Source organism: Anser brachyrhynchus (assembly GCF_964034855.1).
Source record: "Anser brachyrhynchus genome assembly, chromosome: 2".
Classification (NCBI taxonomy): Eukaryota; Metazoa; Chordata; class Aves; order Anseriformes; family Anatidae; genus Anser; species Anser brachyrhynchus.
This window is the reverse complement of record NC_137695.1, coordinates 98299303-98310728: the sequence shown is the minus strand read 5'-3', so window position 1 is coordinate 98310728 and position 11426 is coordinate 98299303. Positions and strand designations below refer to the sequence as shown.

The 11426-nt window shown below is 41.1% G+C and overlaps 1 protein-coding gene across 6 annotated transcripts in view; it reads left to right on the top strand.

Moving 5' to 3' along the window:
- Nucleotides 1-1928: 1928 nt before the first annotated feature.
- CARMIL1 (capping protein regulator and myosin 1 linker 1) overlaps nucleotides 1929-11426 on the top strand; it is a 202554-nt gene continuing 193056 nt past the window's right edge. For 4 of the 6 annotated variants that reach the window (XM_080579345.1, XM_080579346.1, XM_080579349.1 and 1 more), the window contains exon 1: nucleotides 1962-2078. The gene's annotated coding sequence lies outside the window, so the exon portion shown is untranslated. Of the gene's footprint in view, nucleotides 2079-11426 lie in introns of all 6 variants that reach the window. The other 2 variants (XM_080579348.1, XM_080579347.1) reach the window with 2 other exon arrangements.

The following is an 11426-nucleotide window of genomic DNA, read 5'->3' as shown; positions in this document are numbered from 1 at the left end:
CTGGACAGTATGGGCTCTGTCAGTAGGAGCTTTTCCTGATACGGCTGAGCTACAGAGGGGGGCTGAACTCTTGTTCCTTCACCAGGAGGAGGCACTGAAACGCAGGCTGAAGGTCCTCACCCACTGGGTGTGCTAGTGAATGGAGAAGTGCTTTTCTTTCAGCTTTCCAACCCCCTAAAAGCAGGAACTAGCCTGCACAACTAAGAAAATACTTTCAACTTTGTTACTGAAAGTCAGGGCAATCACTAAATGGACGTGTGTGTCCACCCTGGGACATTCCTGAAGTTCATACAAGGTGGAAAGCCCTATGTTAGCTCTACAGCTACCTGTTCACATCTACTGTGAGCAGATAAAACACAGACTGGAAGCCTAGCCTAACCCTGAGGTGGTCTGCCAGTGGCCTGTTTTAAGAGTAAAGAGTGGCACGTGTACGTAACAAGCCTGGGACTGGGAGTCTTAAATAGCTGCGGCACCAATTAAAAATTTCTCCAGATTAACAGCATCACTGGACCATACAGGCTGCTCAGGAAGCAGGTAGTGCTTCCAGAGCTTCTTGTAAGGAAGATGAAGCAGGCTGCAATGGAAGAGGTTGCCCAGAGAGCCTGTGGGGTCTCCTCCTTGGAGACCTTCAGTAGCCACCTGGAAGTGGCCCTGGGCGACCTGCTCTGGGTGTCCCTGCTGGAGCAGGGCTGGGACCAGGCGGCCTCCAGAGGGCCCTGCCAGCCTCAGCCGTGCTGTGAATCTGAGGAAAGGTTGATCAGAACAACACCCTTTTCTACACATGGTCTTAAGCGGCCATTTTGCAGCCAAAACAGCCTTTGTCAGGCCAAGGTGTGACGCTGAGAAGTTGCTTCCTCCAGAACATGGTTGCTACCTCCTGCTGGTGCTCTCTAGCTGCAGGCTTCAGTGGGGCTATGATCTCCTTGTGTACTTTTGAAAATATGTGCAAAACAGGCTTTCAGCTTTCTTCCTTGCTAAATGGTCTGCTTCTTACATCTCTTTTTGTGGTAGAAAGGTAATAGATGGGAATACAGGATGACAGCCTTCTTCACACTAATATAAAGCAAAGTAGAAATTTCATATAGTCTTTCAAAGGGATGACAAAATCAAAAGGGAACACACATTAATTTTGTGTTTGGGATCACAGTATTTTCTTTTAAGTTATTTAATAAAGAGCACATACTGAACTTTTTTTTTTTTCTTGCATTTTGCTTGAAAATATCCAGCTTTTCGGTATTCTCTTCTAAAATTAGCTGGATTAATCATTCTAGAAATCTTGATGTGAAGGCTAAGTATCTACTAAATATTTTTAGAAATAATTTCATAGGTTGACAAACGTGGATTATCTTAACAATAAACGTGGCACAGCATTGTATTGTTAAAAAAAAAAAAAAAGTAACTGACAGCTTTTTTTTTTGTTCTGTACTCAACTGTTCCACAGGTACCCGCTCTAAGAGAGTCTGACACAAAGCATCAAGCAGTTAGGGTTTAGAGATAAACCAACTCTATCCACTTGCATGCACACATACATTTGAGTCAGAAACACTGCAGGAAGGTCACCTCAGACAAAATAAATAAACAAATAAATAATAAAATAAAATAAAAAGATTTCAAAATTTATTGCTGGGCCAGACTAACAGCAGGAGAAATAAAAGCCATACTTCTTAAAATATTTATTTTGGCATTTTCCCATCAAACATTGAAAATACAGCTGCACCACTTATGGGTCAACAAACAGATATTGTACTTCAGGCACAGCTCTGTTGTTTCCTTAATATTTTCCATATCCTCGCTTTCAGACAGCTACCTTGTGCAGTAAAGCCAGTTCAGTCAAGGCAAGCTTTCAGGCAATCTAAACTTAAACAGGTGTAAGAGCTAAACCACCTGCTAACCCCTTTCAGATGGATAAACTCAGGCTGAATAGGACTGTACTTCTGTAAAGGAGAAAGCCTAAAATGGGATCTGCTGTGAAAGCAGAGCTTATGTAGAAGCTCCCTGTATGGCTTTGGAGTAGTATTCCTCCTTGAAAAGACGCTCTCAAGCAAAACACCAAAAAGTACGTAGAAGATTTGTATCTGGTAAGAATGTTTTACTGTGATGTTGTAGCTATGCTTTAATTAGATAAGAAGTAAGCTTCACTATGAAAACCTCTTAATCAAGAATAAGTATGCTTTTTAAGTGATATTGCTTCTCAGATTTGCTGAGCTGCTTTTTATCTCTTCCTTTCAAGCCTACTTCCGTTGCTTACTTAAAATATTGCTTCTGATAGTCCACTTAATCATCTTTTTTTTTATTAATTTAATCTCATTTTTATGAATACTAACAATACTCGATATTTTTCTAATTTTTTTTTCTCTTATTCTTTTTAACATGTGTAATTGTGTTAATGCACATCACTATTTTTCAAGGCCAAACATAACACCCCAAGAGCTTTGCCTGGGCTACAAAGGTTGGAACATTATTTCCTGTAGTGTCATTATGCATTTACAGGCCCCTTGACATATAGCCCCATATCACAAGGCAAGATTATATCCTGTTTGTTTTTTCAATATTTGCAACTGGCTTTCTGTAAGTAAATTTATTTCCTAGGATTCTGATTTCATATTTATATGGAAGTGATTATTATTATGCTTCAATAATTTTAATAACACTTCATAGAATAAACAATGGTTAGATGTGTCACAGAACTATCTTAACTCATACCAGAAAAAGAGGCAACACTTAAACTAGCAATAATTTTTTTAAAGGTAAGTTAAATCTTCTTAAAAGCTAGAGGAAATTAAATAATTCCTTCTGATGAATTTGTTGGAAGGTTTGGATCACCTCTTGGAAGGGATATGAACAACAACTGTTATTGTTGTAACTAATATAATGTAGACTCCTCTGCAATCATTTGGTTTCATGATTTCTGACTTTGTAAAACAGATAGAGATGCTAATGGCATGATTCAAAGCCAAAGAAAGGTGTAAAAAGTCTGCAAAGTCATCTTTCAAAAATATTTTAACTCAATCACATAAGCCATAGATTCCTTCACTTTCTTCTGAGATTCTGAAATTTTAATGCTTCAGAGCTGAAACTTAAAAGTTATATCCTAAATATTTGTAATAAAACTATGAAAGGGGGCATCCTGTATTTCCAGCGGAGCTGTGGTTTTTAGACAAAGAGAGAACAGGGCTGCAAAATGAAAATAAACTGTGAGTTAGGCTAGAGCTTCACTTGGAAGTGTACACCCTGATCATGGCTTTCTGAGAACATTTCTACTTTGAGGCTTGATTTGACATCTTGCAAGGATTTCTGGGATAACCATAACTCAGAGTATCAGAAAAATAGAGGTTGGAAGGAACTCCTGGAGGTCATCTCGTCAAGCCCCATGCCCGAAGTAGGGTGAATTTCAAAATCAAATCAGGTTTCTCCCAGCCCTCTCAAGCTGAGCATTGTAAGCTTACCAAGGATTTAAGCTATGAAAACAGCACCAAGTATCTAATGTTCTAAGTCTACTTCTTATAAAGCAAACAAATAGTTTTGTTCTGTTTTTTTTTAAAAAAAAAATGTTCCTCCCTATTCTTCAGTCATGCAAACTAAAAATTCCCAGTTCTTTTCCTAAATCCATTTTTTTTTTTTTGAAATGCTGGGGCTCCTTCCCCTTCAGGTTTGGCCATAACTGAAGCTGTGCACCAAAGTCACATCAGGACATTTTCCCTGGGCTAGTCAGCAGGAGTGATGACTTCCTCTATGTGGCTTGGTGCAAACTACCAAGGCCTAAAAAGCAGATAACCTTTTTTATTTTTTTTGTATTATTTTTTCCCCCTTTGGCTTCATTTCACGTAGAAGCAGGCTGAGGCACCTTGGGGCTGGAGGCCCTCTCCAGGGTGGAGAGTCTTCACTTATGACACAAATATGGATGAGCCTGTCAGCGCTTAAGTTCATAAAGGTTCTCACACAAGTAATCTTACAGCCCATATAGAAACAGAGCTGGGAATATGTAACACTGCAATATGTTGCACAGGGTGAAGTCTCTTTGGCATTTAGTGTGGCAAACAGTTGCTTCAATCACTATACCCATGAAAAAGTGAGCGAATGTTTTTCCAGGGCTTTTCTTTCCGTTAAAGAGGTGACATACTTTGGGAGAAGTTGTGCACTCTGCATAAGCAAAACACGTTGTCCTCGAGTCAAATAACAGTTTTGTTGTCAGCCTCTGAACTAGCTCTGTAAACTTTTAAGGAGCAGAAAGATGCTTTGATTTTTTTTTTTTTTTTCATCACTATCTTCTGTTCTTGGGAAAAGCTTTTCTTCAAAATTTGAAGAAGGTAGACACATCCTCTCTGATCTCCCTGCTTGAAATTCACCTTTTCCAAGCTGATGTACAAATTGTTTGCATCTGACATCAGCCAAACTCAGTGGATGAGCAGGAATGTCTGGATTATTTTTCCTTTCATTCAGTTGTTTTTTTCCCAGCTCACATCCTGCCTTTATTCTGTTTTGCCTAGCTGTCAGTTCTTGTCTATTACCAAGTGAGGGTATGAGGCAATGTCTAACTACCTTTTGAGTATTTTGTTGTTACAATATCTAGCACACTGTGTTCCTGGGGATTAGTGCAATTTAAATGATAAAAATACTTCTCCACATAGGAGGAAATGCTGGGTTCAGTGAGAGGTGTTTCAAGCCTGTTATATTTACACTTCCTTGAACTAAATAGGTTTCAGAGTCCTGTTCTACTCATTTATTTCTAATGTGATAAGAAACCAGAGATTTTAACAGAATCACAAACTTTATAGGGAACTTTTATGTCAGAAGCAGAAACAAAATCCTGAATCAGCAGAAACACATCCTGTCCCCTGATTATGGTGCCCTTCTCATGCATGTCTCTTGCTCCCCAGCCTGACGTCTGATCTTAAATGGTTAGGGGCCCATGACTGACAGTCCCAGCAATTTCCAGTGCGAGATCACACCACTTGTGCTTGCCCGCCTCTTGCAAATACTTTCAGTAGAGTAAAAATATTCTCCAAAGTCCAGCAAAGTCTCCTGGTGAGATGACCCTTGAGCTGTCCCTTTTTTAAAGGATAGTCTGGCTGGAGCAGAAATCCCTTATCTAGCTGCTGGAGGAGCAAATCATCCAAAGGTGTTTTTCTCTCCCTGGAAGAAAGGAAGTTCAATAATACTTAACCATATAAAAACACTCAGGAAAAAGCACAAAATCACCTTAGTATGATATTTCTGTGGCTCTTTAAAAATCTAAATAAACAGTGGTTAAAGAAAACTTTGGCCTACAGGGAATGGCCAGATGATCAAAACGTAATAGGATTATTTTTTCTCTAACACTTTCTGGCCACAAGGTGTCAATCCTTACTCACAAGAAGAACTAATGGCTGGTATATTTTTCTGAAACAGAGCTGTAGCAAGTCTTAAACTCTTCTGGGAGCAATGGCAATTAGGGAAACAGAAAATGAAAAGACAGTAGATGCAAAGAATGAAGTTAGACCTCAACTGCAAAATCTCCCTTCATCCTGTAAGGACATCACATGTATGCTTTGTAGTATTAAATAAGCAGCTGCACCTACATAGCTAATAAATAGATTAAATCAAAATTCAATTCCATTATTATATTTTTTGCAATGAGATATTAAGTAGCTGTACTCTTCTGAAGATATTTCTATTTAAAATATATGTGAAAAATGTCAGCAAAAAGGAGAAGTTTAGAGATGTGTCCAGAAAACACCTAACACTTCTGAATAACAAGTCACAGAACAAAAGTGAGGAAAAAATAAAAGGGAAAGCAAGGCCTTTAAAAAGTTTGGCACCATCTAAATGTCTGATAGCCAGGTTTTCAACAATGCTTTAATAATGAAATACCTTTTTGCCAACTGATGTTGTATAAAGAGCATTTTGTCTTCAGAAATCCTAAAGGAGCAACTGAAATATGTCAAAGATATTTTTCAATTCTACCGTAGCTAATGGACACTGTATTCCCTGCAGGTTCATGTGGTGAGCATCATTTGCTCTGAGTAGCAGTCCTGCATGCACGTGTTCACCCTGAGTACTAGCATGGGAAAACGGCACTGATTTGCCCAAGAGGGAAAGCACACATTACACTCCATGTGCAATTTAGTGTTGGTTTGAACGGCTTGTTTCTATTCTGCTATATTTTTTGACTGTAAGTGTGTGTGATTTGAGTAGTGTGTGAATATGCATGAATTTACACTCTGTGGTGTCATGTTGCTTTCTGGAGAGTAGGGAGTCATTTTTGTCTCTCCGAGGATTCTTTCCTGTGTTGACAAAAAATGGAAAGGGAAGAAAACTCTTCCTGTCCAGACCACTGCAAAATAGTCCCCTTGCTGAGAGCATGAGATGATGGCTGCACAACCAGGATCTGGAGCTTGCCCACAGGACCCTCGATTGCCAGTGATGATGCACAAGGTGGAAGAAATCCAGCTCAACTGCTGGAGACTTGGCTGAGTTGGCAGCTCAAGAAAAACACTTTCTCCTTGAACCCAAGCCTGTTTCATGTGGAAATAATCACTAGACGGTCAACACTGCAAACTCTGAAGGGTCTCTGGGGAGCACAGAGCTGCAATTCAGGAAGGGAAATAACAAAAGCTAGATGGGTCTTCCAAGGGAATGAGGGGGAAAAAAATATAATTTAGCGTCCTTGGAAAAAGCAAGGAGGTTCCTAAATCTGATGAAGCAAAAAGCTGCTGGGTTAATTTGCGTAAACGTTACGGTGAATGCAAAGGGCTTCACCAGGCAACTTCCACCCCCTGACATTTCCCTCTTCCCCTATCCAGCCACAGTGTCTGTGCTTGAAGGGTTGAGTGTCTCCTGCTGCCTTACAGCTCAGCAGCCCTGGCACATACTGAATTCATTGCATTAAAAGCTGTGGCACATATTGCATTAAATGCTCTGGTGTGTTGCATCTCCCCAAGCTAACTCGTGTGTGTTGTGTGCTAGCGCCTGGGCGATTCCCCTTCCCGCATGTGGCAAGGACATCTGGCACATTTCCCCCAACACTGAGGCGAAGGTTTTGTGGCTGAACATCCTTGTTTTGGAAATACTGCATCACAGGGGCCCAATTCCTTTGCTGAGAAAGGAAATGAGTCGGTTGGGTGTGTGCAACTGGGAAGAGTGAGGAGGAGTGAATCCTTTGTGTCTGTGGCCGTTTTTCCCCTTTTTGTTGAATCAGGGCAGTATAAATAAATCAGTCCACGACAGACATAGGATAAAATCTGAAGAGCGCTTCTATGTGCAGGTAAAGCATAACTAAGATCTGCTAAAGGTCTACATGTGTATGTGTTCACACTGAGATGCTGACAACACTCATTTTGCCGCTTATTAAAGAACATTAATTTCAGATGCCGTCTGATGCAGAACTGAAAATAGCTACAGCTACTCCCAGAGCAGCAGCAATAAAGTACAGGCTGGTGGAGCTGCTAGCTTGCTGGGGAGCATGCCTACAGCACTGCCCTCGGACAGGTCTGCACTGCAGCCAGCCCATTTCATGCCAGGCTCCGGCTGTTTCTGCTCCCCTGGGTTGGGAGGAAGCCGTAGTGGCACTCGTGGCTGCTCTGTTTGTAGCTGGAGTAGAGGAATGCTACATCTCCTCAATGTTTTCATTTTTTTTTCTTTCCCCGATATGCAAACTGTCTTAATGTGTAATAAGCAGCCCAGCTTTTTCCGCAAACAAACAGGTTTCTCTTTTCCAAATCCCGTCCTTCGGGCATCCTGCTATCACTGCTGCAGAGCCCAGGTGCCCTGCTGGTTTCTCCACCAGGGCCCTGACTGTGCTGAGCTGAATGCTGAATTAGCTTCTCAACTTTTATTTTCAGCCAAAACCACAGTATGCTACCTCTGCTTCCTTCCAGCCCCATGTGCAAATATTGCAGTATGTATATTGTACCGCCGACTTACTGTTTGGGCTATTTTTAACAAGATTGTTTCCAGCTGTCACTCTCCAGATTTTGCTTTTGAGTTATTGCAAGCTTTACCCTTTGTGTTTAAATGTGCTGCAGTTGAAAGAGTGGTAGGAAAAACACGGGACCATCTGTCTGCTTGCAGTGCACAGAGCAGCACTGCTGCTTCCTTCATGCTGCCTTGAATGGAGCAGGTCAGCCCTGCTCTGCTCCCATCGATGCCTGGGGAGCTTGGTGGCAGCCAGCATGGCCCCTTGTTTCCTGTGGACCCCTCCGTCTGCCACGTGCTTACAGTCAGATTTGTAATCTGCGTGTATACCCGTCAGAAACACACCAAATAATCTAATGGAGGTAGTATGACAAAGATTTTAGGCTTCTGTCACGCTGATCGTAAATGAGGGTGTGCGTAATGCTGACCCAGGTGTCCTACAAAGAAGTAAATTCTTTGTAGAAGCCTACAGGAACATCTAGCCATTGCTTTTATTTAAGGTAATAAAATGATTTCAGGAGCCTCTGTGTGCACAGAACAAAGAGGCTTTCTTAAGAGTAGGCTAAATAATAATAAACTGGGCATGGAGAGTGGTAAACCACAATCCTCTCTAGGAAATACTCTCTGCTGCCTGACTCATTCGGTATCTTGCAGCAAGCTCCTCTTTTGCTGTGTGTTAACTGAGGTAACAGCCTAGGTATTTGACATTGGGGAGCAATGGAATTTTCCAAAGCACAAAATTTAATGGGTTGTTACAAAACAAAAATCGCTTTTGACCTCTCGCTGAAGAATGTGGAGCTAATGCTTTCTATCAGCAGAGAGCTGTTAACGCACTGAAAAGATGACGCTGATTCCTTGATGGGGCTGCAAATGAATTAGAATGAGGGGAAGAAAATTGTCATCTCGTACTGAGCACCTCATAATTTTGCTGTCACTTGAAGATCTAAGATTACTGCCAGAAGCAGATAATACACAGCGAAAGGAACCAAAAGAAACAAGTTGGGGAGGAAAAAAAAAAAAAAAAAGGAGGAGCACTTTTGCAGTGAGGCAGGGAGGGAAGAAAGGGTAATAGAAACCTGTTCTGAACAGCAAATTAACCACTTGGGGTGGACTGAAGGCTGCTAAACTCTACTGGATCCTTTCTGTAGAAATGAAGATGGAAAAAAATGTATCCGAAATCATCCTCAACACTGCTTTGTTTTACTGTACATAATCATAATAAACCGATATATTTGTGCTTTGAGAAATTGCATTAGAGGAAATGACGGGCAAGGCTGGTGACTGGGGAAAATGCTTCCAAAAATCTCTAATCAAATCTGCAAGCAGATTTTGAGTCCACCATGGGAGTAACCATTCCATAATTGTTTTCAGAGATCATCTGAGCACTTGAACTTGATTAGAACTGGTGCTCGTATGCTAAAAGCAAACTCCAGGCTGATTGTGAAATACACTGTTCTTGTTGTGCTGCTTTATTATGCAAATAATCCAGAGGGGGAACAGAAATGATATGATTTGACCTATGTCACTGACTGAAAAGTGCAGATAGCAAACTGTGAATGTTACAGCCAGCTATACGGTTCCATATGTGCCATCTCTATGTCCTGACCTAAATAATAGTCTTGTTTCTGCTGCCCTAGCTGGGAGGTGTCTAACGGATCAAAATGTGAGATGGAGATTATAAACTGCAAATATTTATTCATAAAATTTTATTTTGCAATTCAGCGACGATTTTCTGGTGAAGTAGTTCTTTTTTAATAGTCAAAACGTTCAGTAAGTTTGTGATCTTTTCAAAGGTAGTTTGCGACTAGAAAAACGAAAGAGTAGACTAAAACATTCACAGCAAGTTAAAGGCTCAATCGTGATTTTACTGGAGCGTCTGCTCTTGCCAAGTATGATCTTAATACCACAGTGTACTGATGTGTATCTTCTCAGCTGCTTTGCAGTACACCATGCAAAGAGTTGTAATTGCCTGGTCAAGCGGCTGTGAAATGCAGAAACGTCTTAGGGTGTTTTTGCTGGTGGGGTTGCAGGGAGCTGCAACACAGGCTTCCCTTCTGGGACCTTGTCATATTTGCGGCTTATCTCAGGAATTTTACAAGTGTTTTTCCTTCTGCTGTTCTCGAAGAGCTACTTTGGCACCTCTGCCTTGGCACTGTTGCCTCTCCGACAAAATGTCCAATGATTTCATTGCACCGAAGAAGTCCGCTGAGCACCCTATATTGACCTGAAATAAACCGTGCCAGCAACCGTGCCCAGCCCCTGAAAAGGGGCTGCACTAAAAAACTGTTCCACTGGTGTGATGAATTTCTCCTGATGTGGTGAACCTTCCTCTCCTTCACTGAAGAGCATGACACCTAACTGGACTGCGAGGTGAGGCCAATTGCTTCCCTGCTGTACCCTGTAAGGGCCGCGATGAATGGCAGGGACAGTTTCTATCCCCCTTCATCAAACCAGAACCTCTCACCTCACAGCATTTGGCTCAGTGATGGCATTTGCCCCCAGATACTGGACACTTTTAGGTATTAGACATGGGGCTTGGAATTAACAGCCTAAAGAAGATATTTTTTCAGTAAGACCGAGTAAATGGCTTTAGGTGGAGGTAAATCTACACAGAGGAACATATGAATCTACATGGGTGAAAAGAAGTTGTGTGGTGATAATCTTATTCCACAGGAGATTTTTCAGATCTGAAAACCGATTATTTGAATAGCACTTTTAAAAATAATTTGCCCAAAATTATTGGCCAAAATATGTGTGTCCAGAAAAACTGGTGTGAACTCAACTTTACTGTGCTAGTCAGCCCTTATGTTAGCAGCCTGTTATGGCCAGGCCCTGAAACAGCAATCTCATTTTGCCAGTAAATTCCTATTATGTTGTAATATCAGATCTGATGCTGTTTTATATTAGGGACATGCAGCTAGGTTGTTCTGTTTGCTCATATCACCTTCCCTGCTTGTTGATTCCTCTATATGTTTGTAAAACTTTCATAAGTTGTCCGGATGACAAGATGACTGATTTTCCTTACTTTATTTTATAACACACCTAGGACAGCTTTGGACACTACAGAAATGGCACAGATCCCTAGAAGGATCTAGTTCTCACATGGAGCTCTCCTGAGGCCAATAAGGCACCCACGGATTTTACAAAATTCAGAAGGCTCAGTGTATTTAGAAAGCTTTTTGATACTTAAAATTCACCTGTAATTGCTGTCAGTCTTCTCTTTTCACCATAAAGTCAACTTTTTCTGCTTTTTCGGCAGTATAGTTCAAGATAATTTTTCATCCACACTTCTCACCCTCTCTTCCCTGTCTCTAGAGCCATCACATTGTGAGCTAGAGGTTTATTTGTCAACCCATCTAGGGTTAGCATGCGCATTTAGAGGCTCTTGTTGACAAACTGCATGGTCAATGACCTCTCCAGAATGTACTGCTTAGAGCTAAAAAACATATTTTTTTGCAGCAGAGGTTTTTAGGTTGAATGAATGGTATTGGTATTGATAGAAAGACTGTTAGTACTTTCTGTGGGGGAAGAAA